General features: G+C 41.6%; 1 long non-coding RNA gene across 1 annotated transcript; it reads left to right on the top strand.

The window, feature by feature from the left end:
* Positions 1–7,710: 7,710 nt before the first annotated feature.
* Positions 7,711–8,457, top strand: LOC138851453 (uncharacterized). Its single transcript, XR_011391221.1, has 2 exons — positions 7,711–7,965; positions 8,324–8,457. It is a non-coding gene; the product is annotated as an uncharacterized lncRNA (long non-coding RNA).
* The last annotated feature ends 15,013 nt before the right edge of the window (positions 8,458–23,470 follow it).

Below are 23,470 nucleotides of genomic sequence, written 5' to 3'. Positions count from 1 at the left end.
GAACACCTTCAAAACACTCTCATAATCATTTGTACACCTTCAAAAAACACCTTTGAATACTCACATAAACACCCTTGAACACCTTCAAAACACCTTTGAATAACCTCAAAACACCTTTGAACATTTCCAAACAACACTGAAACACTTCCAAAATATCATTTTGACTACTCCCAAATACACTACTGAATACTACTAAAACACCACTGAATACAGTCAAAACACCACCAAAATCACCATAAACTAAGATCAACATAACAGACTAACACCCATTTTCACACAAATCCCCTCAAATCAATATAACCAAGACGATTACCAATTTCTATGAGTACACTCACCTCCAACTAAGATATAACATGAGTGCAAAAAACATGAACACAATCCAAACACACACGAACACTTATAACAGAATCACTTCTTTTTCGGTATCTCTAGTTCGTCAACAACACTCACATCCCACATTTTTTTTCGTTTTAACCCTTTTAGTTCATTAAAGTTAATAAGGGGACACAGTACATCAGAAAAAGTCACAACAACAACCCACTTATAACATCTTTTCGGTATCTCTAATTCGACTACACTACCCTCATCAATTACCAACAAATTTTACTCGTTTTAACTAATGTCACCACTGTAACCAAGATTTTCACAAAAAAAAAAAAAAAAACTCCATGACACCTAACACACGCACACACACACCCCACAACATCCACAACCCACAATTTTTCTCGTTTTTACCCTTTTAGTTCATTAAAGTTATTAAGGGGACACAATACATCAGAAAAAAAGTCACAAAAACTAACTCAAACACTTTACTTTGAACACCCCCAAAACACTCTCATAATCATTTGTACACCTTCAAAAAACACCTTTGAATACTCACATAAACACCCTTGAACACCTTCAAAACACCTTTGAATAACCTCAAAACACCACCAAAATCACCATGAAACACTTCCAAAAAACACAATTTGAGTACTCCCAATTACACCACTGAATACTACTAAAACACCGCTGAATTCAATCAAAACACCCTTCAACACATTCAAAACACCTTTGAATACCTTTGAACATTTCCAAAAACACTATTTGAGTACTCCCAATTACACCACTGATTACTACTAAAACACCGCTGAATTCAATCAAAACACCCTTCAACACCTTCAAAACACCTTTGAACACCTTCAAAACACCTTTGAACACCTTCAAAACACTCTCATAATCATTTGAACACACTCAAAACACCTTTGAATAACCTCAAAACACCTTTGAACACATTTCAAAACACCCTTGAACACCCTTGATCACCTTCAAAAAAAACAACATTTGAACACACTCAAAACACCTTTGAACATTTCCAAAACACTATTTGAGTACTCCCAAATAAGATTTGACATCTCTAATTTATCTGCACTTTCATTAAATTACAACTCATCCCTCAGTCTCCAGACTAGGCATTTTCTCGTTTTTACCCTTTTAGTTCATTAAAGTTATTAAGGGGACACAATACATCAGAAAAAAAAAAAAAAAAAAAGTCACAAAAACTAACTCAAACACTTTACTTTGAACACCCCCAAAAACACTCTCATAATCATTTGTACACCTTCAAAAAACACCTTTGAATACTCACATAAACACCCCTGAACACCTTCAAAACACCTTTGAATAACCTCAAAACACCTTTGAACACCTTCAAAACACCCTTGAACACCCTTGATCACCTTCAAACACCCTTGAACACACTCAAAACACCCTTCAACACCTTCAAAACACCTTTGAACACCTTCAAAACACCTTTGAACACATTCAAAACACTCTCATAATCATTTGAACACACTCAAAACACCTTTGAATAACCTCAAAACACCTTTGAACACCTTCAAAACACCCTTGAACACCCTTGATCACCTTCAAAAAAACAACATTTGAACACACTCAAAACACCTTTGAACACCTTTGAACATTTCCAAACAACACTGAAACACTTCCAAAAACACCATTTGAGTACTCCCAAATACACCACTGAATACTAAAACACCCTTGAACACCTTCAAAACACCTTTGAAATATCGTTTTTTAAACTAATTTCATCACAACCCACTTATATCATCTTTTTTTCGGTATCTCTAATTCGACTACATTACCCACATCCCTCATCAATTACCAATTTATTCACATTTTTTTTCCCCTTCTTTTTACTACTAAAATTCTAATAAAATCCTCTCCATACCCACCTCCTTGTATCCACATAAATTAATATTATACTCGCATCAACTACCCAACTATTGCGATATGTTTTCAACACCCCCTCCATTCCTTTTCCAATATATCATAACTTTTCAATTCTATAATTTCTTTTTAAAATATTCACACATTACCTTTATATTCAGTAAAATCTCTCCATATTTCTAATTACAACCCTCCCCATACCCCTCTCCATCTCACCCGCATTTCTTCACATCAACTCACCCATCTCCCAACACACCTCTTCTGAACACACACAAAAAAAAAAAAAAATCACATTTCACATCCACAAATGCATCTCAAATCCACTAAAATCACTGTAACCAAGATATTCACACACACCTTACCTAACCTAACCTTACCTAACCTAACCTACCCTAACCTAACTTAACCTAACATAACCTAACCTAACCTTACCTAGCCTAACCTAACCTTACCTAACCTAACCTTACCTAACCTACCCTAACCTAACCTTACCTAACCTAACCTAACCTAACCTAACTTATCCTAACCTAACACAACATAACCTTACCTAACATAACCTAACTTAACCTAACCGAACCTAACCTAACCTTACCTAACTTATCCTAACCTAACCTACCCTAACCTTACCTAACCTACCCTAACCTAACCTTACCTAACCTAACCTAGCCTAACCTAACCTAACTTATCCTAACCTAACACAACCTAACCTTACCTAACCTACCCTAACCTAACCTACCCTAACCTAACCTACCCTAACCTAACCTAGCCTAACCTAACCTAACTTAACCTAACCTAACCTAACCTAACCGAACCTACCCTAACCTAACCTAACCTAACCTAACCTTACCGAACCTACCCTAACCTAACTTAACCTAACCTAACCTATCCTAACCTTACCGAACCTACCCTAACCTAACCTTACCTAACATAACCTAGCCTAACCTAACCTAACTTAACCTAACCCAACCTAACCTAGCCTAGCCTAACCTAACTTAACCTAACCTAACCTAACCTAACCTACCCTAACCTAACCTAACCTAACCTATCTTATCCTAACCTAACCTTACCTAACCATTACCTAACCTAACCTAACCTACCTTACCTAACATAATCTAACCTATCTTATCCTAATCCAACCTAACCTAACCTTACCTAACCTAACCTATCTTATCCTAACCTAACCTTACCTAACCATTACCTAACCTAACCTATCTTATCCTAATCCAACCTAACCTAGCCGAACCTATCCTAAAATATATTGGAACACCCCCAAAACACTATTTGAGTACTCCAGAATTACTTTGAACGACTCCATTTTGGATATATCCAAATTAGTTTTGAAAACTTTATCGTAAAATCGAACATTATTTTCTTGTTGGTAAAACACACTCAATGGTAGAAATATTTACTCGATTTCCGAATAGAAGCACTGTCCTCGCTCTGAGAGACTCATTGTGGGTCACCCCAACACATGGTGTAATGCGCTTCACATCCAAGGTAGAACATAACACCTGCGTCAACTCAGGACAGACAGGCGCCATGTAATGCGGTTCACACCCAAGATAGAACATAACACCTGCGTCAACTCAGGACAGACAGGCGCCATGAAATGCGGGTAACATCCATGGTAGAAAATCATCTCTTTCCAGACCAAATCTATCCTCTTGTTCTAAAATTTGGTGAGGTCATTGCTTTTTTAGTTCATTTTAAAATAATAAGGGGAAGATTGAGATATAACATTTGTATTCTACCTCAATACATTTTTTTTTCATGGTAAGGTTTGATTTAAAACTTCATCATGTCTTAAAATTTTTTATTAAACATTTCTCTTTTTAATGAATGAAACATATTAATCTTGGTGTAACAACACGATCTAAACATCATAAATCCTCCTCTCTAAGTCTTGTTCTTCCAAGTCCCGTCACATCGGTACCTGTAAATTTTAATATAATTCATTAGCATATAATGTGGAGAAATTTGCACCATCACCTGTAAAAGATATAACCAACTAAAAGTTACTTATTTTTTCACTATCCCAAGCATATTCTTCTCGTTAACTTAAATATCTCCCCATTCATGACTTAAAAAAGCATGATCATGATGTAAGTATTATGGTAGACATGATTCTCGGTGTTCAGGTAGAGAAAGTCGAAAAAGGTAAGTGTTACATTTTCATGAAGAGATAAATATGAGTTATTAATTCAAATATATCTCTCTTCAAGTTATAATTACTTCCTCATAATAATTTAAATGAATTAAAGCACTGATACAAGGTAAATAATTTTGCTTACCTTTATAAGTTACTCACACATTAGGCTCAATGTTTTTAATATATTGTTTAATATCTGTGAAAAGTTCTCTCCAAATTAATTTCCACTTCTTTGTGTTGTACCATCTATGCAAAATACACAGATTATACTGTCGATTAAATATTTGACTGGCAAAGTTTTCAGGTATATTGTTTTCCAAAATATAATATACCAGATCATCACTCCACTCCGTTGCCATTTCATCAATGAATTTATGTGAATCAAGTTCATTTTCTAACCAATTTTTAACTCGCTGAAAATTCTTTTCACTCAATGTTTCACCATCTTTCCTTAAGAGTTGATTGGCAGTGTTGCAAAATTCCAACCAAGGAAGATCTTTCACCATTTCACAAATAACAATGAAATCGGCAAGTTTCCCCATATTAGATGCTTTCTATGCGGGTTCCGGACAATGTCTGGGGTGACTTACACACAACACTCTCCCATACACATAAAGAGTTGCTAAATAGTATTAAATGAAAAATTTCATTAAACTTACCTAAACTAGGATCAGCCATTTCAAAATCCATTTTCTTAATTAATTTTTTGGGCTTTGGTATAATAAAAGTTTGAGATAAATGACTACTCCATTCACATTCTCGTAACAATAAATTTTCCAATATTTCTTCGCTCCATCGTTGAGTCATTTCTCGTACCTCAGCTACAATCTCTTCTTTTGAGAGAACAGGTTCCGCATCAACTCTTTTTTGAATGGGTTCGACTCTCTTAATTGTATATAACATTTCTATAAACACCGCACTAGTATGTTTTGTCGCAACCACCTCCATATTTTCTTCTTCAAGTGACTCCTTACCATTTCACTCCAAATATTTATACCAAAAATTTCAATCGTTGTCATCATCGATTATCTTTTTTTTTTAATACAAATACTCATTACAGGGGATTTCTTCAAAGCATATATATTATCCATTTCAAATTGTGTTCCCCTTATTAACTTTAATGAACTAAAAGTGTTAACTTTCATTATTTTTCAGTAAAAAGATTTATTCAGACAATATTTTTGGCAACACTTGCTTGTGACGTCACTATCCAGCAACGCGTTAAAACAGGTTAGAACATCTTCCCTTTATTATTTTAAAAATGAACTAAAAGCAATGACGTCACGATACTCATTGAACAAATTATCTTACCCCAAACACTTTTAGTTCATTTAAGTTAACAAGGGGAAAGTTCTTGCATTTTCCAAGTATGCACCATCGGTATAGTAATAACATAATACCATTGAAGTAAGTTATGATCCCCTTCCTGTATGACACTAAACTCGTGGTGATTCATTCACCTATCGTCATGGTGATGCCACGTAGTGTTTTTCATGGAACAAATTTCTCTACACATATAGTTATAAAAAAACTACTAACATGTCAACCCTCGCGGTGAAAAGAGTATAAGAAGACACGTCCATATTGAGTTACAAGAGTATTTAGATGAAGACGTGGAAGTTACATGTGAAAAATTTGTTACAGAAGCAAGTGTCTACACACCACTGAACTGATAAAGAAATGATTAATTCGATAGAAGACCTTGATCAGTCACCTTCCTTCGTTTTGGAGGGATGTGATCAATATCTCACCGATAAAGAAATGCTTATAGCAATGGAAGATTTTGAACGTGAGTTTTTAATGAGATATTAATGAGTAAAAATTCACCCACATTGTAATTTTTAGAAATTCTAATGAGAAATATTTTTTCATTTGTTGTGTAACAAACTTAATTTTTGGGATATAATACTAACATTTTATCAAAATTGCAGGTAAAGAGGCAACAAAAGATGAAGAAAAATATCTTTTGGTAATGCAAGGGAATATTACAAAAGATTTTAGTGGCAGTGATAAAATTCTTTTAGTACAACAAGCAAATTGTTGCGCTGTTAAATTGAAAAAGGGAGGTCTTGCTGATGCTTTAAGTCAGGTTTTACCACTTAGCAATCCTTATTTATTTAGATCACCTGGATGTCATAAAGCAAATCTAGCTAGTGAAGTCACTCGTGATAAATTTGGAAGCATAAAATTTGTAAATAATGGAAAAAATAACCCCATGATTGTTAATATGTTCGCACAGTATGCGATGGGGCCTCCACATAAGTATTATATGAACTGTAAAGTTGATAAGGCCTACTATAATACATGCAAATATTTAGATACAAAGAAAGGTCGTGAGATTATGTTCAAAGAGTGCATGAATGAACTTGTTAAGTGGTTATTAACAGATCCCAACGGGATTATAATGGAAAAAGTCGTGTTTCCAGAAGGAATTGGGTGTGCTTCAGCCGGAGGTGATTGGCATGCATATCTTAAAATCATTCTTGATTTTGCAAAGGAATTAAAAAAACGTCGTAGAAATATTGTTATCATTATTGTAAAATATGCCAAATAAAATATCTCTATAATACTTTTTTTGTTTTATTCACCAGCATTTTAGTTCATTTAAGTTAACAAGGGGAAAGTTCTTGATTTTGCAAAGGAATTAAAAAACGTCATAGAAATATTGTTATCATTATTGTAAAATATGTTAAATAAAATATCTCTATAATACTTTTTTTATTCACCAGCAGTCTAAAACCTTATTAGGCAACTGAATAGAGATCATACGTCTGGCAGGAACGGTGCTGAGTATAAAAATCTCTGTTCTCTGATGGTCGTGCATTAGTACCTCTTCCAGCAGGGTGCGACTAACCAGATCAAGAAAATGGAGACAGCCAATAGGATGGAAAAATATTTTAAAATTGAAGAAGGAAAATTGTACGATGAAAAATATTGTCGTGACAACGTCTGCATTGTTTTTCATGTGAATTGTGTTGCTATAAAAGGATATGGTGCAAGTTATTATTTGGGTAAGAAATATCCTTATGCTGATGTGTATCGAAGTAGAGAACCATTATTTAATCTTAGAAGATGCAGAGTTGAAGATCGTGATACTCCTGGAAATGTTATCGAGTTTGAACCTTCACCGGATCAAAGAAAATTGAATCTTCCTTATTTAGCAGCCATAATAAGCCAATTTGGTATTGCTGGACCATTGGAGGAAAATACCATTTCTCAAAATTTAATTGAAAAATCAAGAGATGCTCATTTGGTGTATGGTTTAAAGAAAGATACTATCGCAGACAGAATAAGATATTTCAAGGAATCCATTGAGAGAGTCATAAAAAGTGTGAAAGACAATAAAAATATACGCGAGGTTATCTTTCTGAAAGGTATTGGGAGGTGTGAAACTTCAAATGATTATATCTGGAATACGCACTATAAACCTATACTCGAAGATATGATAATGAAATTTAAGGAAGAAGGTATTCGATCAACCATGGTTGTCAAAGAAGAAATGAAAAACATTAACCAAGGTCAAGAATTAGAAGATGATTCGAAGTTATTGTCTTCTAGAATTGAAGGAAGTGCTTGGTATCCCTCATGAGGTAAGCAAAATTATTTACCTTGTATCAGTGCTTTAATTCATTTAAATTATTATGAGGAAGTAATTATAACTTGAAGAGAGATATATTTGAATTAATAACTCATATTTATCTCTTCATGAAAATGTAACACTTACCTTTTTCGACTTTCTCTACCTGAACACCGAGAATCATGTCTACCATAATACTTACATCACGATCATGCTTTTTTAAGTCATGAATGGGGAGATATTTAAGTTAACGAGAAGAATATGCTTGGGATAGTGAAAAAATAAGTAACTTTTAGTTGGTTATATCTTTTACAGGTGATGGTGCAAATTTCTCCACATTATATGCTAATGAATTATATTAAAATTTACAGGTACCGATGTGACGGGACTTGGAAGAACAAGACTTAGAGAGGAGGATTTATGATGTTTAGATCGTGTTGTTACACCAAGATTAATATGTTTCATTCATTAAAAAGAGAAATGTTTAATAAAAATTTTTAAGACATGATGAAGTTTTAAATCAAACCTTACCATGAAAAAAAATGTATTGAGGTAGAATACAAATGTTATATCTCAATCTTCCCCTTATTATTTTAAAATGAACTAAAAAAGCAATGACCTCACCAAATTTTAGAACAAGAGGATAGATTTGGTCTGGAAAGAGATGATTTTCTACCTTGGATGTTACCCGCATTTCATGGCGCCTGTCTGTCCTGAGTTGACGCAGGTGTTCGGTAAGGCGATGATTATCTTAAATCTACCTTGGGTGTGAACCGCATTACATGGCGCCTGTCTGTCCTGAGTTGACGCAGGTGTTATGTTCTACCTTGGGTGTGAAGCGCATTACACCATGTGTTGGGGTGACCCACAATGAGTCTCTCAGAGCGAGGACAGTGCTTCTATTCGGAAATCGAGTAAATATTTCTACCATTGAGTGTGTTTTACCAACAAGAAAATAATGTTCGATTTTACGATAAAGTTTTCAAAACTAATTTGGATATATCCAAAATGGAGTCGTTCAAAGTAATTCTGGAGTACTCAAATAGTGTTTTGGGGGTGTTCCAATATATTTTAGGACTAGTTCGGCTAGGTTAGGTTGGATTAGGATAAGATAGGTTAGGTTAGGCAAGATTAGATTAGGATAAGATAGGTTAGGTTAGGTAAGGTTAGGTTAGGTTGGATTAGGATAAGATAGGTTAGATTATGTTAGGTAAGGTTAGGTTAGGTTAGGTTAGGATAAGTTAGGTAAGGTTAGGATAGGTTAAGTTAGGTTAGGGTAGGTTTGGTTAGGTTAGGTTAGGTTAGGTAAAGTTAGGTTAGGTTAGGCTAGGTTATGTTAGGTAAGGTTAGGTTAGGGTAGGTTCGGTAAGGTTAGGTTAGGGTAGGTTCGGTAAGGTTAGGATAGGTTAGGTTAGGTTAAGTTAGGTTAGGGTAGGTTCGGTAAGGTTAGGTTAGGTTAAATTAGGTTAGGATAGGTTCGGTTAGGTTAGGTTAGGTTAGGTTAAGTTAGGTTAGGTTAGGCTAGGTTAGGTTAGGGTAGGTTAGGTTAGGGTAGGTTAGGTTAGGATAAGTTAGGTAAGGTTAGGTTAGGTTCGGTTAGGTTAAGTTAGGTTATGTTAGGTAAGGTTAGGTTGTGTTAGGTTAGGATAAGTTAGGTTAGGTTAGGCTAGGTTAGGTTAGGTAAGGTTAGGTTAGGGTAGGTTAGGTAAGGTTAGGTTAGGTAAGGTTAGGTTAGGGTAGGTTAGGTAAGGTTAGGTTAGGTAAGGTTAGGTTAGGTTAGGTAAGGTTAGGTTAGGTTATGTTAGGTTAAGTTAGGTTAGGGTAGGTTAGGTTAGGTAAGGTTAGGTTAGGTAAGGTGTGTGTGTGTGTGTGTGAATATCTTGGTTACAGTGATTTTAGTGGATTTGAGATGCATTTGTGGATGTGAAATGTGATTTTTTTTTGTGTGTGTGTTCAGAAGAGGTGTGTTGGGAGATGGGTGAGTGAATGTGAAGAAATGCGGGTGAGATGGAGAGGGGTATGGGGAGGGTTGTAATTAGAAATATGGAGAGATTTTACTGAATATAAAGGTAATGTGTGAATATTTTAAAAAGAAATTATAGAATTGAAAAGTTATGATATATTGGAAAAAGAATGGAGGGGGTGTTGAAAACATATCGCAATAGTTGGGTAGTTGATGCGAGTATAATATTAATTTATGTGGATACAAGGAGATGGGTATGGAGAGGATTTTATTAGAATTTTAGTAGTAAAAAGAAGGGGAAAAAAAATGTGAATAAATTGGTAATTGATGAGGGATGTGGGTAATGTAGTCGAATTAGAGATACCGAAAAAAAGATGATATAAGTGGGTTGTGATGAAATTAGTTTAAAAAACGATATTTCAAAGGTGTTTTGAAGGTGTTCAAGGGTGTTTTGATTGAATTCAGCGGTGTTTTAGTAGTAATCAGTGGTGTAATTGGGAGTACTCAAATAGTGTTTTGGAAATGTTCAAAGGTGTTCAAAGGTGTTCAAGAGTGTTTTGAAGGTGTTCAAGGGTGTTTGAAGGTGTTGAAGGGTGTTTTGAGTGTGTTCAAGGGTGTTTGAAGGTGTTGAAGGGTGTTTTGATTGAATTCAGCGGTGTTTTAGTAGTATTCAGTGGTGTAATTGGGAGTACTCAAATTGTGTTTTTTGGAAGTGTTCAAAGGTGTTCAAAAGGTGTTTTGAGTGTGTTCAAATGTTGAGTACTCAAATTGTGTTTTTGAAAATGGAAGGATGTTTATGTGAGTATTCAAAGGTGTTTTTTGAAGGTGTTCAAATGATGTGAAAGAGTACTTATGAAGGTGTTCTGGGAGTATTCAGAGGTGATTTGGGGGTGTTCGAATGATGTTTTTGGAGTATTTCAGTGTTGTTTGGAAATGTATAAAGGTATTTTTTTGTGAGTATTCAAATGATTTATGAGTGTTTTGAAGATGTTCAAAGTAAAAGTGCGTATTTAACTTCGTAATATGTAAAATTGTGAGTAGTGAATTTAACGAAAGTGGATGTAAGCGATGTGGTGACTTTCTGATGTACTGTGTCCCCTTATTAACTTTAATGAACAAAAAGGGTTAAAACGAGAAAAAATGGGGTTGTGAGTGAAAAATTGTGAGGTGTTGGTTGGAGTGTGAGGGTTTGGGAGGGTGGGGAGGAGGTTACTTCGTGGGGAGTGACCTGAGATGAAAAATGTCTAGACTTGTGTTGTAAAGAAATTGTGGGCATTAACGAAAAAATGTGCCTTTCTGATGTATTGTGTCCCCTTATTAACTTGAATGAACTAAAAGGATCGACAAGTTTCAACCTGTGTGCGCGTGACGTCACTACTATGTCCCCTTATTAACTAAAAGGATCGACAAGATTCAGCCTGTGTTCTGGGTCCTTTTTAGTTTATTTAACTTAATGAGAGGAATACTGACGTCACTGACATAGGGTCGACATGATTCAGCCTGTGTGCACGTGACGTCACTGCTATGTCCCCTTATTAACTAAAAGGGTAGACAAGATTCAACCTGTGTGCGCGTGGTCCTTTTTTAGTTCATTTAACTTAATGAGAGGAAACTTTTAGTTCATTTTAAAATAATAAGGGGAAGATGTTTAGACCTGTAGTAAGCATGCCCCATAGGAGGAGTTCATTTGAATGCTTTACCCCCAGAGGGGGGAATCCAAAAAACCTTGATCCAAGGAGATGGAATCTTGGTATTATCGAGAAATTTTGGGGTGGGAGTGAAAGTGAGAGGGGTAATCCAAAAATTTGATCCAAGGAGATGGAGAATTTCGAAAACCCCATAGGGGGGATCCAAAAAACTTGATCCGAGGAGATGGAGTCATGGTATTGTCGAGAAAATTTGGGGTGAAAGGAGGGGTACCCAAAAAACTTGATCCAAGGAGATGGAGAATTTGATTTCGAGAAATTTTGGGATGGGGGGTGAAAGTGAGAGGGGGAACCTCAAAAATTTGATCCGAGGAGATGGAGTCATGGTATTGTCGAGAAAATTTGGGGTGAAAGGAGGGGTACCCAAAAATTTGATCCAAGGAATTGGAGAATTTCGAAAACCCCATAGGGGGGAATCCAAAAACTTGGTAATATTGAGAAATTTTTGGGATTGGGGGGTGGAAGGAGGGACAATCCAAAAAAAACCTTGATCCAAGGAGATGGAGAATTTCGAAACCCCCATAGGGGGGAATCCAAAAACTTGGTAATATCGATAAATTTTGGGATGGGGGTGAAAGTGAGAGGGGGAACCTTAAAAACTTGATCCGAGGAGATGGAGAGCACAAGAAAATGAAATTCAAAAAAAATTCGAAAAAAATCGGAAAAAAATTCGAGGCGCGGGGGCGATCCGGACGACGCTGCAGAAGGCGCAGCAGAAGGCGCGGGCGGGGGTCGCGAAGGGCGCGCGGGCGGGGCGGGGCGCGCGGGCGGGCGCGCGGGCGGGGGCGCGCGGCGCGACGGCGGGGTCGCGAAGGGGGGGGGTCGTGGGCGGGGGTATTGGTTGGGGGGTCAAGGGTGAGGTAGTCTCGAGGGCGAGGTCATGGTCAAAACCGGAAGTAACACCTAGGTGTGAAAAGGTGACCCTCCAGCTGCTGGTCCTAGACCGGATACACCGCTCAGTGGAAGGCCCTAAACCGGATACACCGCTCAGTGGAAGGCCCCTAAACCGGATACACCGCTCAGTGGAAGGCCCCTAAACCGGATACACCGCTCAGTGGAAAAATCGACTACTAACATGTATTCGCTCTTTTTGTATGCAGGGAGAACACGGAGTAAACTGTTTATGAGGAACTGCCACGATGAATCAAAAGTCACACTGAAGTATCCACCAGCCGATGGCTTAAACAGAGTAAACGAAATATCTTCTTTTAACAGCACTACTTCTCTTCTAGGTCTGTCATGGGTTCGAGAGCTTCTTGAAAGCACGAAAAAAATTAAAAAATCACTAACAGCCGCACCTCACTGGGTGATTAGGCTGAGTTGAGCATCATCATATGAAATGTAAGAACATCAGTTAATAATTTTGCCTTCAGGGTTAAAACAATCCAGATTTTATAGTTAGATATAATTAAGATAAAATTACACATTTAGCACATCACTTGCGGTAGAAAACATACTGAAATAAGATAATTATAATAACAATAGTTAAATTAGATGTATTTACCTACATGTACTCCAACGTGATTGCAAGAATCCAGTCACAGCGTCCGCGCCCGCTTCTCTCAGCTATGTATGACTCCACTTTCACCCACTCCTTCAGGTCTCTCCACTTCCTCACTAATCTAAGAGTTAAACAAAAATTTCCTAAGGTAACTCTGACTTATCAATATTTTCATTTCCTGTGTTATGCTTTCGTGTTTATATTTTCCGTTTTTCTGACTATCTGCTCCTGTCCACCCCATGAATTTCTCTCGATATCATATAAATATTTTGAATATGCTTGCTGTATCACACCTAGTCCTTTATTTCTCTAGTACCATGAGGTTTAACTCCCTTAACCTCTTCCAATAGGACATACCCATTAGCTATGAGACAAGTCTCGTTGCAAACTTTTGCACATTCTCCAATTTCGTGATATGCTTGATCATGTGTGGGTTCTATACTGGTCCTGCATACTTCAGTTTGGGCCTGACGTACACCTCGCACAAAATATGCCGTACACGGCTCCTTACATTTCTCAAATGTTAGTCTTGTATTTGCCAGACACGCATTAGCTACAGCTATTTTTTGGCTGATATGCACCTCATTTTTTAACATCATTTGCGAAAGGAATACCTTTAACTTTATCTCTTCCGGTATGCCGTTCATGCATTGCAGAAATAGTATCGATCCTAGTGATGATCCTTGTGGAACACCACACCTCTTCCCGAACAATCCTTGGTCGTGTATTTCCTGTTACATATTCTTTGATCCATTGTAGAGCCTTTCCTGATATTCCTGGATACCCTTGTGGGTTGAGTGTTAATTACTCTCCCCGTTCTACCCTCAATTATACACATCATTTAGCTCCTCCATCACTTGCATCTACTTCGCGGTATGCAAACAACTTAAACCGAGTCTTCCTACTATAAAAAAATGCAATCTACCTTTCTCTCTCTCTCTACTGCCATACATTTATTACCTCGTTGTAGAACTCTAGTAGGTTTGTGAGACAGGATTTACTATCTTCAAAGACGTACCTGTCATTTATGAACCCACTTTTCTAGGTGCTCCATCACTCTTTTCTTGATCATCATCTCAGTACCCTGATGTCTTTGATACCTCTGGCAGCTGCTTTGTGCCGACTGACTTGATGCATGGATCATATAGCACCTCTGATGCCTCTCTTAGGACACACTGTCATAGAGGTAACTATCTCAGTAGCTTTGTCACCTCTTCTGTTGTATGTATTGTGTCCAGAGCTCGCTGGTGTATTCTACTGCTTCGGTTCTCTGGTAACCCTCCGGTTTCTTGCTAAGCTCGGAGAGTCTGGTAATTCCTTGTGAGTTCTCGTCTTTCCTTCTTCAGGCTGAGTACCTGGTTCTTCAGTCTTGTCTTCCACCTGATAAGGCTACATAGTAAGTCTAGGTCGGATTTCTCTTGTGATTCTTCGTCAATTTTAAATTGTTGAGCCTTTCTGCTTAACCATGCAGACTTGTTTGGGGCTTTTCTGCTCATTTCCTTGTCTATCCGAGATATTTCCCTTATATTTTGTTTCCATGCTCAAGCACATTAGATTTTAGTTTTTCTGCACCTCTGGGTGAGCCATTTTCCTCGCTCTGTTCTTCCCATTGATTCTTATGCTAATTGGTAGGTATTTATCTCGCGGCACTTTCCTGGCAATACTTCATCATCTCTATCGTTGTCTTCCTTTCTAGTCCTCTTTGCCTATGCAATTCATTCAAGATTTACCTCATGCCTGTGTAGTCGCCTCTTTTGAAGTTAGCCGTTTAAATGTTCTTCCATGCTGCTTCTCTGTTCAAGTTTACTACCACAAGGTATTCGAAACTCAACACCACGTAGTCACTGGGTTTTCGTATTCAATATCCTCTACGTCAGAATCGCTCATGGTGAATCCAGTCTCTGTCCTTACTGGCAAATCTTTAATATGTAGGTGCATGAAGCGATCCAGCACCACCTCATGCATCTAAGTTCTGCACATTTCTGGTCCCCCATGTGGCTCTAGATTCTTCCAGTCAATTTATTTGTGGTTAAATTCTCCGATGATTAGTAGCTTCAAGCTGTTCATGTAGGATCTTCTGGCCACCTCAGTTAATGTATCTACCATTGCACTGTCTTTGTCGTCATATTTTGGCCTTGGTCTCGTACTTTCTACCTGACTTCTATCACCCCCTTGAGACCCATAACCTTCAATATGCCTATTGTATAGTCACCTACGACCCCTCTGTTTATTCATCTCATTTCCTTAAATTTCCAATGGTTTCTGATTAACAGTTGTACTCCTCCACCTTTTGTTCACTATCTTTCCCCATAATCCAGCCATGAAGGTCGCGTCTGTCATCTCTGTGAGCTTCGTGTCTCTGAATATTATGGTCTGGGGATACTTCCACTATCAGTTCCATTCATCACAATTATCTATTATTCTAAATGAATATGTATAGCAAATTTTTTGTTTCTTTTCCGTTCTTTTGTTTTGGTTCTTGGGTTACTGAATTCTTGGTTCTTTTACATGAGTCAGTTAGCGGTGATGAGGATTGGTCTGGGTTAGGGTTTGGAGGGGCGAGTTTCTTGCATGCAGTCGTGGTAAATGGAGAAACTGGGGGTCTACTGGGGTCGTGGGGGTCCAGGAATAGGGTGAGGGGCACTTATGAGAAAGTTCTTGTGCTGGGAGGAAGGATGATGGGTATTGGTGGGGAAGTGGGGTATGGCTTGTTTGAGGCTAATGTGTTAGTGTTGGGAAAGGCGTTAGGGCTTGTGGCAGGGGTTTGTGTGTCGGGGTGCATGACATTCCTCTAGAGTCTAGAGGCTGAAATTCCAAACCTGTTTATGCTTGTCAGCTCCTTTCTTATTCTGTTGTGAGTGGTCAGTTTGATTGTTCATGTCCCCCCATCCCCTATAGATCATCCTCCAAGTCTCTAGAAATATCACTATTTCACTTCGGCCTCCCCACCTGAAAATTTGATGTTTGAATCTGCTCTAACTGCGTCAACCATCCTCATTTTTCTGAACCCATCAGAAAATCAAATGTCTCTCTCTTTCTCCCACTTCCTTTCTCTTTAGATTTCAGTCTGATTACAGCGATCCTTTTCTCTTCCCTATCTCATCACCTGCATCTCATCCTTCATCTTTTCTTTCTTCTATTCACTCACCTGCTATTACTGTTCTTGCTTCCATCGCTTTACAACTTTCCTTCAGCTGTTCCAGTTCTCTCATCAGCTTCTCAGATCTTCTTTCAGGCTTTGTACTTTTACCTCAGCAGTTGCAGCTCTTCTTCCATATTCCATGCTGTCCGTTCATACCTTCTGCTTATTCTCCACCATCCCTATGGAAAAAGTGACTAAACTTTGTTCGCAATCTTGTTCCAGCTGTTCCTCAGCCCAGCTTCCATAAATTGCCTCTCTATTCATTCATATCCTCATTCTTTCTATTCGGCTTACCTTCCTTTCCCAGTTGCCTTTTGGGTTCTCATTTCTATGCTCCTCAGGCTTCCTAGTTGATTACAAAAATTTTCTGAGCGTGCAGCTTACAGGTGGTAAACTTCCAGTACATGCTCCTGCCATGATAGACAGTTCTATGTAAACAAACTGAGCTGATTGTATACTCACCTAATTGTACTCACCTAATTGTGGTTGCAGGGGTCGAGACTCAGCTCCTGGCCCCGCCTCTTCACCGACCGCTACTAGGTCCTCTCTCCCTCTGCTCCATGAGCTTTATCATACATCGTCTTAAAACTAAGTATAGTTCCTGCCTCCACTACATCGTTTGCCAGACTATTCCACTTCCTAACTACTCTATGACTGAAGAAATACTTCCCAACATCCCTTTGACTCATCTGAGTCTTCAGCTTCCAGTTGTGACCCCTTGTTTCTGTGTCCCATCTCTGGAACATCCTGTCTCTGTCCACCTTGTTTATTCCACGCAGCATTTTGTATGTCGTTATCATGTCTCCCCTGACCCTCCTGTTCTCCAGTGTTGTCAGACCGATTTCCTTTAACCTTTCTTCATAGGACATTCTCCTTAGCTCTGGAACTAGCCTTGTTGCAAACCTTTGCACTTTCTCTAATTTCTTGACGTGTTTGTACGCAGCACCAAACTGGTGCTGCGTACTCCAGTATGGGCCTGACGTACACAGTGTATAAAATCTTGAACGATTCCTTACTGACGTACCGGAACGTTATTCTCAGGTTTAATAAGCGCCCATAGGCCGCAGCAGTTATCTGGTTAATGTGTGCTTCTGGCGATGTACTCGGTATTATACTCACTCCTAGATCTTTTTCCTTGAGTGAGATTTGCAGCCTTTGGTCACCTAGCCTATACTCTGTCTGCGGTCTTCTTTGCCCTCCTCCGATCTTCATGACTTTGCATTTGGCGGGGTTAAATTCTAGAAGCCAGTTTTTGGACCACACATCCAGCCTGTCCAGGTCTCTTTGTAGACCTGTCTGGTCCGCGTCTGATTTAATTCTCCTCATTAACTTCACGTCATCTGCAAACAGGGACACTTCTGAGTCTATCCCTTCCGTCATGTTCACTTATACCAAAAATAGCACTGGTCCCAGGACTGACCCCTGTGGGACCCCGCTCGTCACTGGCGCCCACTGTAATACCTCATCACGGACCATGACTCGCTGTTGCCTCCCTATTAGGTATTCTCTGATCCATTGGAGTGCCCTTCCTGTTATACGTGCCTGTTCCTCTAGCTTCTGTACTAATCTCTTGTGAGGAACTCTGTCGAAGGCCTTCTTGCAGTCCTAGAAAATGTGCGTGTGTGTGTGCGCGCGCGTGTGCACGCGCTTACCTAACAGTATACACCTAAGTGTGGTTGTTTCACTCTTGACTGCGTGAGCCCTGTCATAACTATTCTTAAAGCCATGTATGGATTCTGCCCTCTACCACTTAGTGAGCCTCGTTCCTCTTCCTGATCACTCTAAGGCTAAAGAAGCATTTCCTAAGAACCCTATGAATCATGTATGCCTTTAAACCTCGTATTTCTGACACCTGCTTCTCAAACAGACTGTCCCTGAACACATCTGTCCATTCCTCTGAGTATTTTGCATTGTAATCATGTCAGCTCTGGTCTTATAGCGGAGTCAGATTTAGCTCCTCTAACATCTCCCCATAGGATATAACCCTAAACTTTGGGACATGTTTCGTTGCAAATATTTTCACTTTTTCTCCAGTTCCTTTATATACTCTGGTTTGCTGCAGCGGTTATTCGGTGAAATGCTTAGATGTTTATGGTAATTCTCCCCTGAGCCTGATTTTCATAACTATGCATTTGCTGGGATTAAATTCCAGCACTCAATTGTTAGAACCATCCAGATCCATTTGTAGTCTTTACTGGTCTACTCTTTTTTTCGTTACTTTCACATCATTTTTCAACAGGGACATCTCTGATTCGATTTCCTCTGGTATGTCTTTCACATACTAAATAAACAGTGCTGGTTCATGTTGTACCTCTGCGGAGCCCCATTCGTCACACTCGCTCATTGCGACATCTCCTTCGTGGCTTCCTTCCCAGTAAGAATTCCTTCATCACTGTCGTGTTTTCCCTGTAATTCCTGGTGTTTCATTAGTTTATGAGCCTTTTTTTGTTGGATACTATATTAAACGCCTTCTTACAATCCACCCATCCCTCTTTCTCCTCCCTAAATATCGTTACGGTATCATAGCACTAGTGAAGATCTGTGTAACACGATTTACCATCTCTAGAACCGTGCTAATTTTTGTTAATGAATCCAGTCCTTTCCAGGTGCTATATTACTCTTCTAATTATTTGTTGAAACCCTTAAATATTATGTACTTTAGTGATGTTGGCCTGAAATTCAGAGCTCTCTGTTTCCTTTTTTTTTTTTAATATTGGTACTACTTCGCTAGTTTCTAGGTCTCTGCGAGCCGCCCTGTTTCAATCGAATTGTTGAAGATCACTGCTATTGGTACACGCAGTTTATCAGCTCCCACATACAGAACTCATGAGCGCCATTGCCTTCGAGGTATCTAGTTTACGAAATGGTTAGAAGTGATCAAGGTCCCAGGACCGAAATGTTTTTTAATATGTTCTAGTGTTTGCTCACGTGTCTTTTTAAACCAATTTTGTCGGTACTTATCACCAAGGTTTATATCACTCAGTATTTTCTTCACTTCTCCTCCCATTGTCTGTATCATGTTCAGTACTCGCTGGTGTATTTTGCTCTCCTTCACTCTTCGGCATTATTATTGATCCCACTAAGGATACCCGATAAATATCTTGCTCAGCTCATCAGAGATTCCCTTACCATCCATAGAGGGTTCCTCTCCTCCCTTCGCTAGTCTTATTACGTAGTTCTTCACACACTGTCTTCCTTCTGACGTGGCTGTATGTCAACTTTGCCTCAGATTTTGCTGTGATGCTACGCAATCCTTAAGGGGTAATGGAGGATTGTGGAGGGATGGAGGAGGAGTGATGAGGGGATATTGGAGGAGGGAGGAGGCGATAGTGGAAGAGTCTTGAGGAGATAGTGGAGACGAGTGGAGAGGATAGTAGAGGGGTGTGGAGGGTATAGTAGAGGAGAGTGGAGGGGATAGTGAAAGAATGTGAAAGGGATAGTAGAGGAGAATGGAGGGGATAGTAGAGGAGTGTGGAGGTGTGTTGGAGGAGCGTGGTGGGTTGGTATATAAGTGTGGAGGAGGGGTGGAGGAGTGTGGAGGGGAGGTGAAGCAGTGTGGAAGGATGGAGTAGGAGTGTAAAGGGGTAGTGGAGGAGTGTGGAGAAGCAAAGAGGGGTTATGGAAAAGTGTGGAGGGGTGGAGGAGGAGTGTGGAGGGGTGACCATGAAGTGTGATGGGGATGTGGAGGAGTGTGGAGCGATGGAGGAGGAGTGTAGAAGGGTGGTGGAGGAGTGTGAAGGAGTGTGGAGGGGTGGTGGAGGAGTGTGGAGGGAAGGTGGAGGAGTGTGGAGGGTGGTGGAGGAGTGTGGTGGGAAGGAGGAGGAGTGTGGAAAGGTTGTGGAGGAGTGTGGAGTGATTGAGGAGGAGTGTATAGGGGTGGTGGAGGAGTGTGCAGGAGAGGTGGAGGAGTGTGCAGGGGTGGAGGAGGAATGTGGAGGGGTGGTGGAGGAGTGAAGAGGAGTGTGGAAGGGTGGTGGAGAAGTGTGGAGGGGTGGTTGAGAAGTGCGAAAGAGAGGTGGACAAGTGTGAAGGACTGGTGGAGGAGTGTGGAGCGATGGAGGAGGAGTATGGAAGGGTGGTGGAGGAGTGTGGAGGAGTGTGGAGGGGTATTGGAGAAGTGTGGAATGGTGGTGGAGGAGTGCGCAGGGGTTTTGGAGGAGTGTGGACAGGTGGTTGAGTGTGGATGGGTGGTGGATTAGTGTGGAGGGGTGGTTGATGAGAGTTGAGAGTGGTGGAGGAGTGTGGAGGGTTGGTAGAGAAGTGTGGAGGGGTGGTGAAGAAGTGTGGAGGGGTGTTGGAGGAGAGTGGTCTTGTAATGGAGGAGTGTGGAGGGAATAGTGGAGGGTTGTGGAGGGGTGGTAGAAAAGAGTGGAAGGGTTGTGGAGAAGTGTGGAGGGGTGGTGGAGGAGAGTAGACTTGTAATGGAGGAGTGTGGAGGGAATAGTGGAGGAATGTTTAGGGGTGGTGGAGGAGTGTGGACTTGTAATGGTGGAGCGTGGAGGGGATAGTGGAGGAGTGTGGAGGTGTGGTGGTGGAGGAGTGTGGACAAGTGTTGGAGGAGTGGGGAGGGGTTGTGGATGATAGTGAACTTGTAATGGAGGAGTGAGGAGTTGATAGTGGAGGAGAGTAGAAGGGTGGTGGAGGCGTGTGGACAGGTGGTGGAGGAGTGTGGAGGGATGGTGGAGGAGTGTGGAGGGTTGGTGGAGGAGTGTGGAGGGGTGATGGAGGAGCGTGGAGGGGTGGTGAAGGAGTGTGGAGATGCGGTGCAGGAGTTTTGAGGAGTGGTGGAGGAGTGTGGAATAGTGTGGAGGGGTGGTGGACGAGTGTGGAGGGGTGGTGGAGGAGTGTGGAGGGGTAGTGAAGGAGTGTTGAGGGGGTGGAGAAGTGTGGAGGAGTGGTGGAGTGTGGAGGAGTAGTGAAGGAGTGTGGACAGGTGGAAGAGGAGAGTGCAGGGGTGGTGGATGAGTGTGCTGGGGTGATGGAGAAGTGTGGACGGGTTGTGGAGGATTGTGGAGCGGTGGTGGAGGAGTGTGGAGTAATCGTGGAGGAGTGTGGAGGGTGGTGTAGGAGTGTGGCGGGAAGGTGGAGGAGAGTGGAAAGGTGGTGGAGGAGTGTGGAGTTGTGGTGGAGGAGTGTATAGGGGTGTTGGAGGAGTGTGCAGGGGAGGTGCAGGAGTGAGCAGGGGTGGTGGAGGAGTGTGGAGGGGTGGTGGAGGAGTGTGGAGGAGTGTGGAAGGGTGGTGGAGAAGTGTGGAGGGGTGGTGGAGTGTGGAGCGATGGAGGAGTGTGGAAGGGTGGTGGAGTGTGGAGGGGTATTGGAGGAGTGTGGAGTGGAGGTGGAGGAGTGTGGAGGGGTGGTGGAGGAGTGTGGAAAGGTGCTGGAGGAGTGTGGAGGGGATGTGGATGAGTGTGGACAGGTGGTAAAGAAGTGTGGATGGGTGGTGGAGGAGTGTGGAGGGTTGGTAGAGAAGAATGGAAGGGTGGTGGAGAAGTGTTTAGGGGTGCTGGAGGAGAGTGGTCTTGTATTGGAGGGGTGTGGAGGGAATAGTGGAGGAGTGTGGAAGGGTGGTGGAGGAGTGTGGACAGGTGGTTGAGGATTGTGGAGGGGTTGTGGATGATAGTGAACTTGTGATGGACGAGTGAGGAGGAGATAGAGGAGGATAGTAGAGGGTTGGTGGAGGAGTGTGGAGGGGTGGTGGACGAGTGTGGAGAGGTAGTGAAGGAGTGTTGAGGGGGTGGAGAAATGTGGAGGAGTGGTGGAGTGTTGAGAGGTAGTGATGGAGTGTGGAAGGGTGGTGGAGGAGTGTGGAGGGGTGGTGGAGGAGTGTGCAGGGGTGGTGGATGAGTGTGGAGAGGAGGTGAAGGAGTGTGGAGATGTGGTGGAGGATTGTGTAGAAGTGTTGGAAGAGTGTGGATGGGTGGTGTAGGAGTGTGGAGGTGTTGTTGAGGAGTGTGAATGGTGGAGGAGTGTGGAGTTGCGGTGGAGGAGTGTGGAAAGGAGGTGGATAAGTGTGAATTGCTTGTGGAGGAGTGTGGAGGGTAGGTGAAGGAGTATGGAAGAATGGAGGAGGAGTGTGGAGGGGTGGTAGAGGAGTGTGGATAAGCATTGAGGGGTGGTGGAAGAGTGTGGAGGGGAGGTAGAGGAGTGTTGAGGGGTGGTCGAGGAATAAGAAGGGGCGGTGGAGGAGTGTGGAGTGATGGAAGAGGAGTGTTGCAGGGTGATGGAGGAGTGTGGAGGAGTGTGGAGGGGTGGTGGAGGAGTGTGGAGGAGTGTGGAGCGGTGGTGGAGGACTGTGGAGTGGTGATGGAGGAGTGTGCAGGTTTGGTGGATGAGTGTGCACGGGTGGTGGAGGAGTGTGGACTGGTGGTGGAGGATTGTGGAAGGGTGGTGGAGGAGTGCGGAGGAATGGTGGAGGAGTGTGGAGGGTGGTGGAGGAGTGTGGCGGGAAGGTGGAGGAGTGTGGAGTTGTGGTTGAGGAGTGTGGAGTGGTGGTGGAGGAGTGTAGAGGGGTGTTGGAGTAGTGTGCAGGGGAGGTGGAGGAGTGTGCAGGGGTGGTGGTGGAGTGTGGAGGGGTGATGGAGGAGTGTGGAAGGGTGGTGGAGAAGTGTGGAGGGGTGGAACAGGAGCGTGGAGCAATGGAGAAGGAGTGTGGAAGGGTGGTGGAGGAGTGTGGAGGAGTGTGGAGGAGTGAGGAGGGGTATTGGATGAGTGTGGAGTGGAGGTGGAGGAGTGTGGAGGATGGTGGAGGAGTGTGGAGGGTTGGTAGAGAAGTATGGAGGGGTGGTGGAGAAGTGTTTAGGGGTGGTGGAGGAGAGTGGTCTTGTAATGGAGGAGTGTGGAGGGAATAGTGGAGGGGTGTGGATGGGTGGTGGTGGAGGAGTGTGGACAGGTGGTGGAGGAGTGTGAAGGGGTTTTGGATGAGAGACAACTTGTAATGGAGGAGTGTGGAGGAGATAGTGGAGGATAGTAGAGGGGTGGTGGAGGCGTGTGGACAGGTGGTGGAGGAGTGTGGAGGGGTGGTGGATGAGTGTGCAGGGGTGGTGGAGGAGTGTGGAGAGGAGGTGAAGGAGTGTGGAGATGTGGTGGAGGATTGTGGAAAAGTGTTGGAAGAGTGTGGATGGGTGGTGTAGGAGTGTGGAGGTGTGGTTGAGGAGTGTGAATCGTGGAGGAGTGTGGAAAAGAGGCGGATAAGTGTGAAGGGGTTGT

This window comes from Cherax quadricarinatus, unplaced genomic scaffold (genome assembly GCF_038502225.1).
Source record: "Cherax quadricarinatus isolate ZL_2023a unplaced genomic scaffold, ASM3850222v1 Contig655, whole genome shotgun sequence".
Taxonomy (NCBI): Eukaryota; Metazoa; Arthropoda; class Malacostraca; order Decapoda; family Parastacidae; genus Cherax; species Cherax quadricarinatus.
Note: the sequence above shows the minus strand (reverse complement) of the source record. Positions and strands in the feature narration are given on the sequence as shown.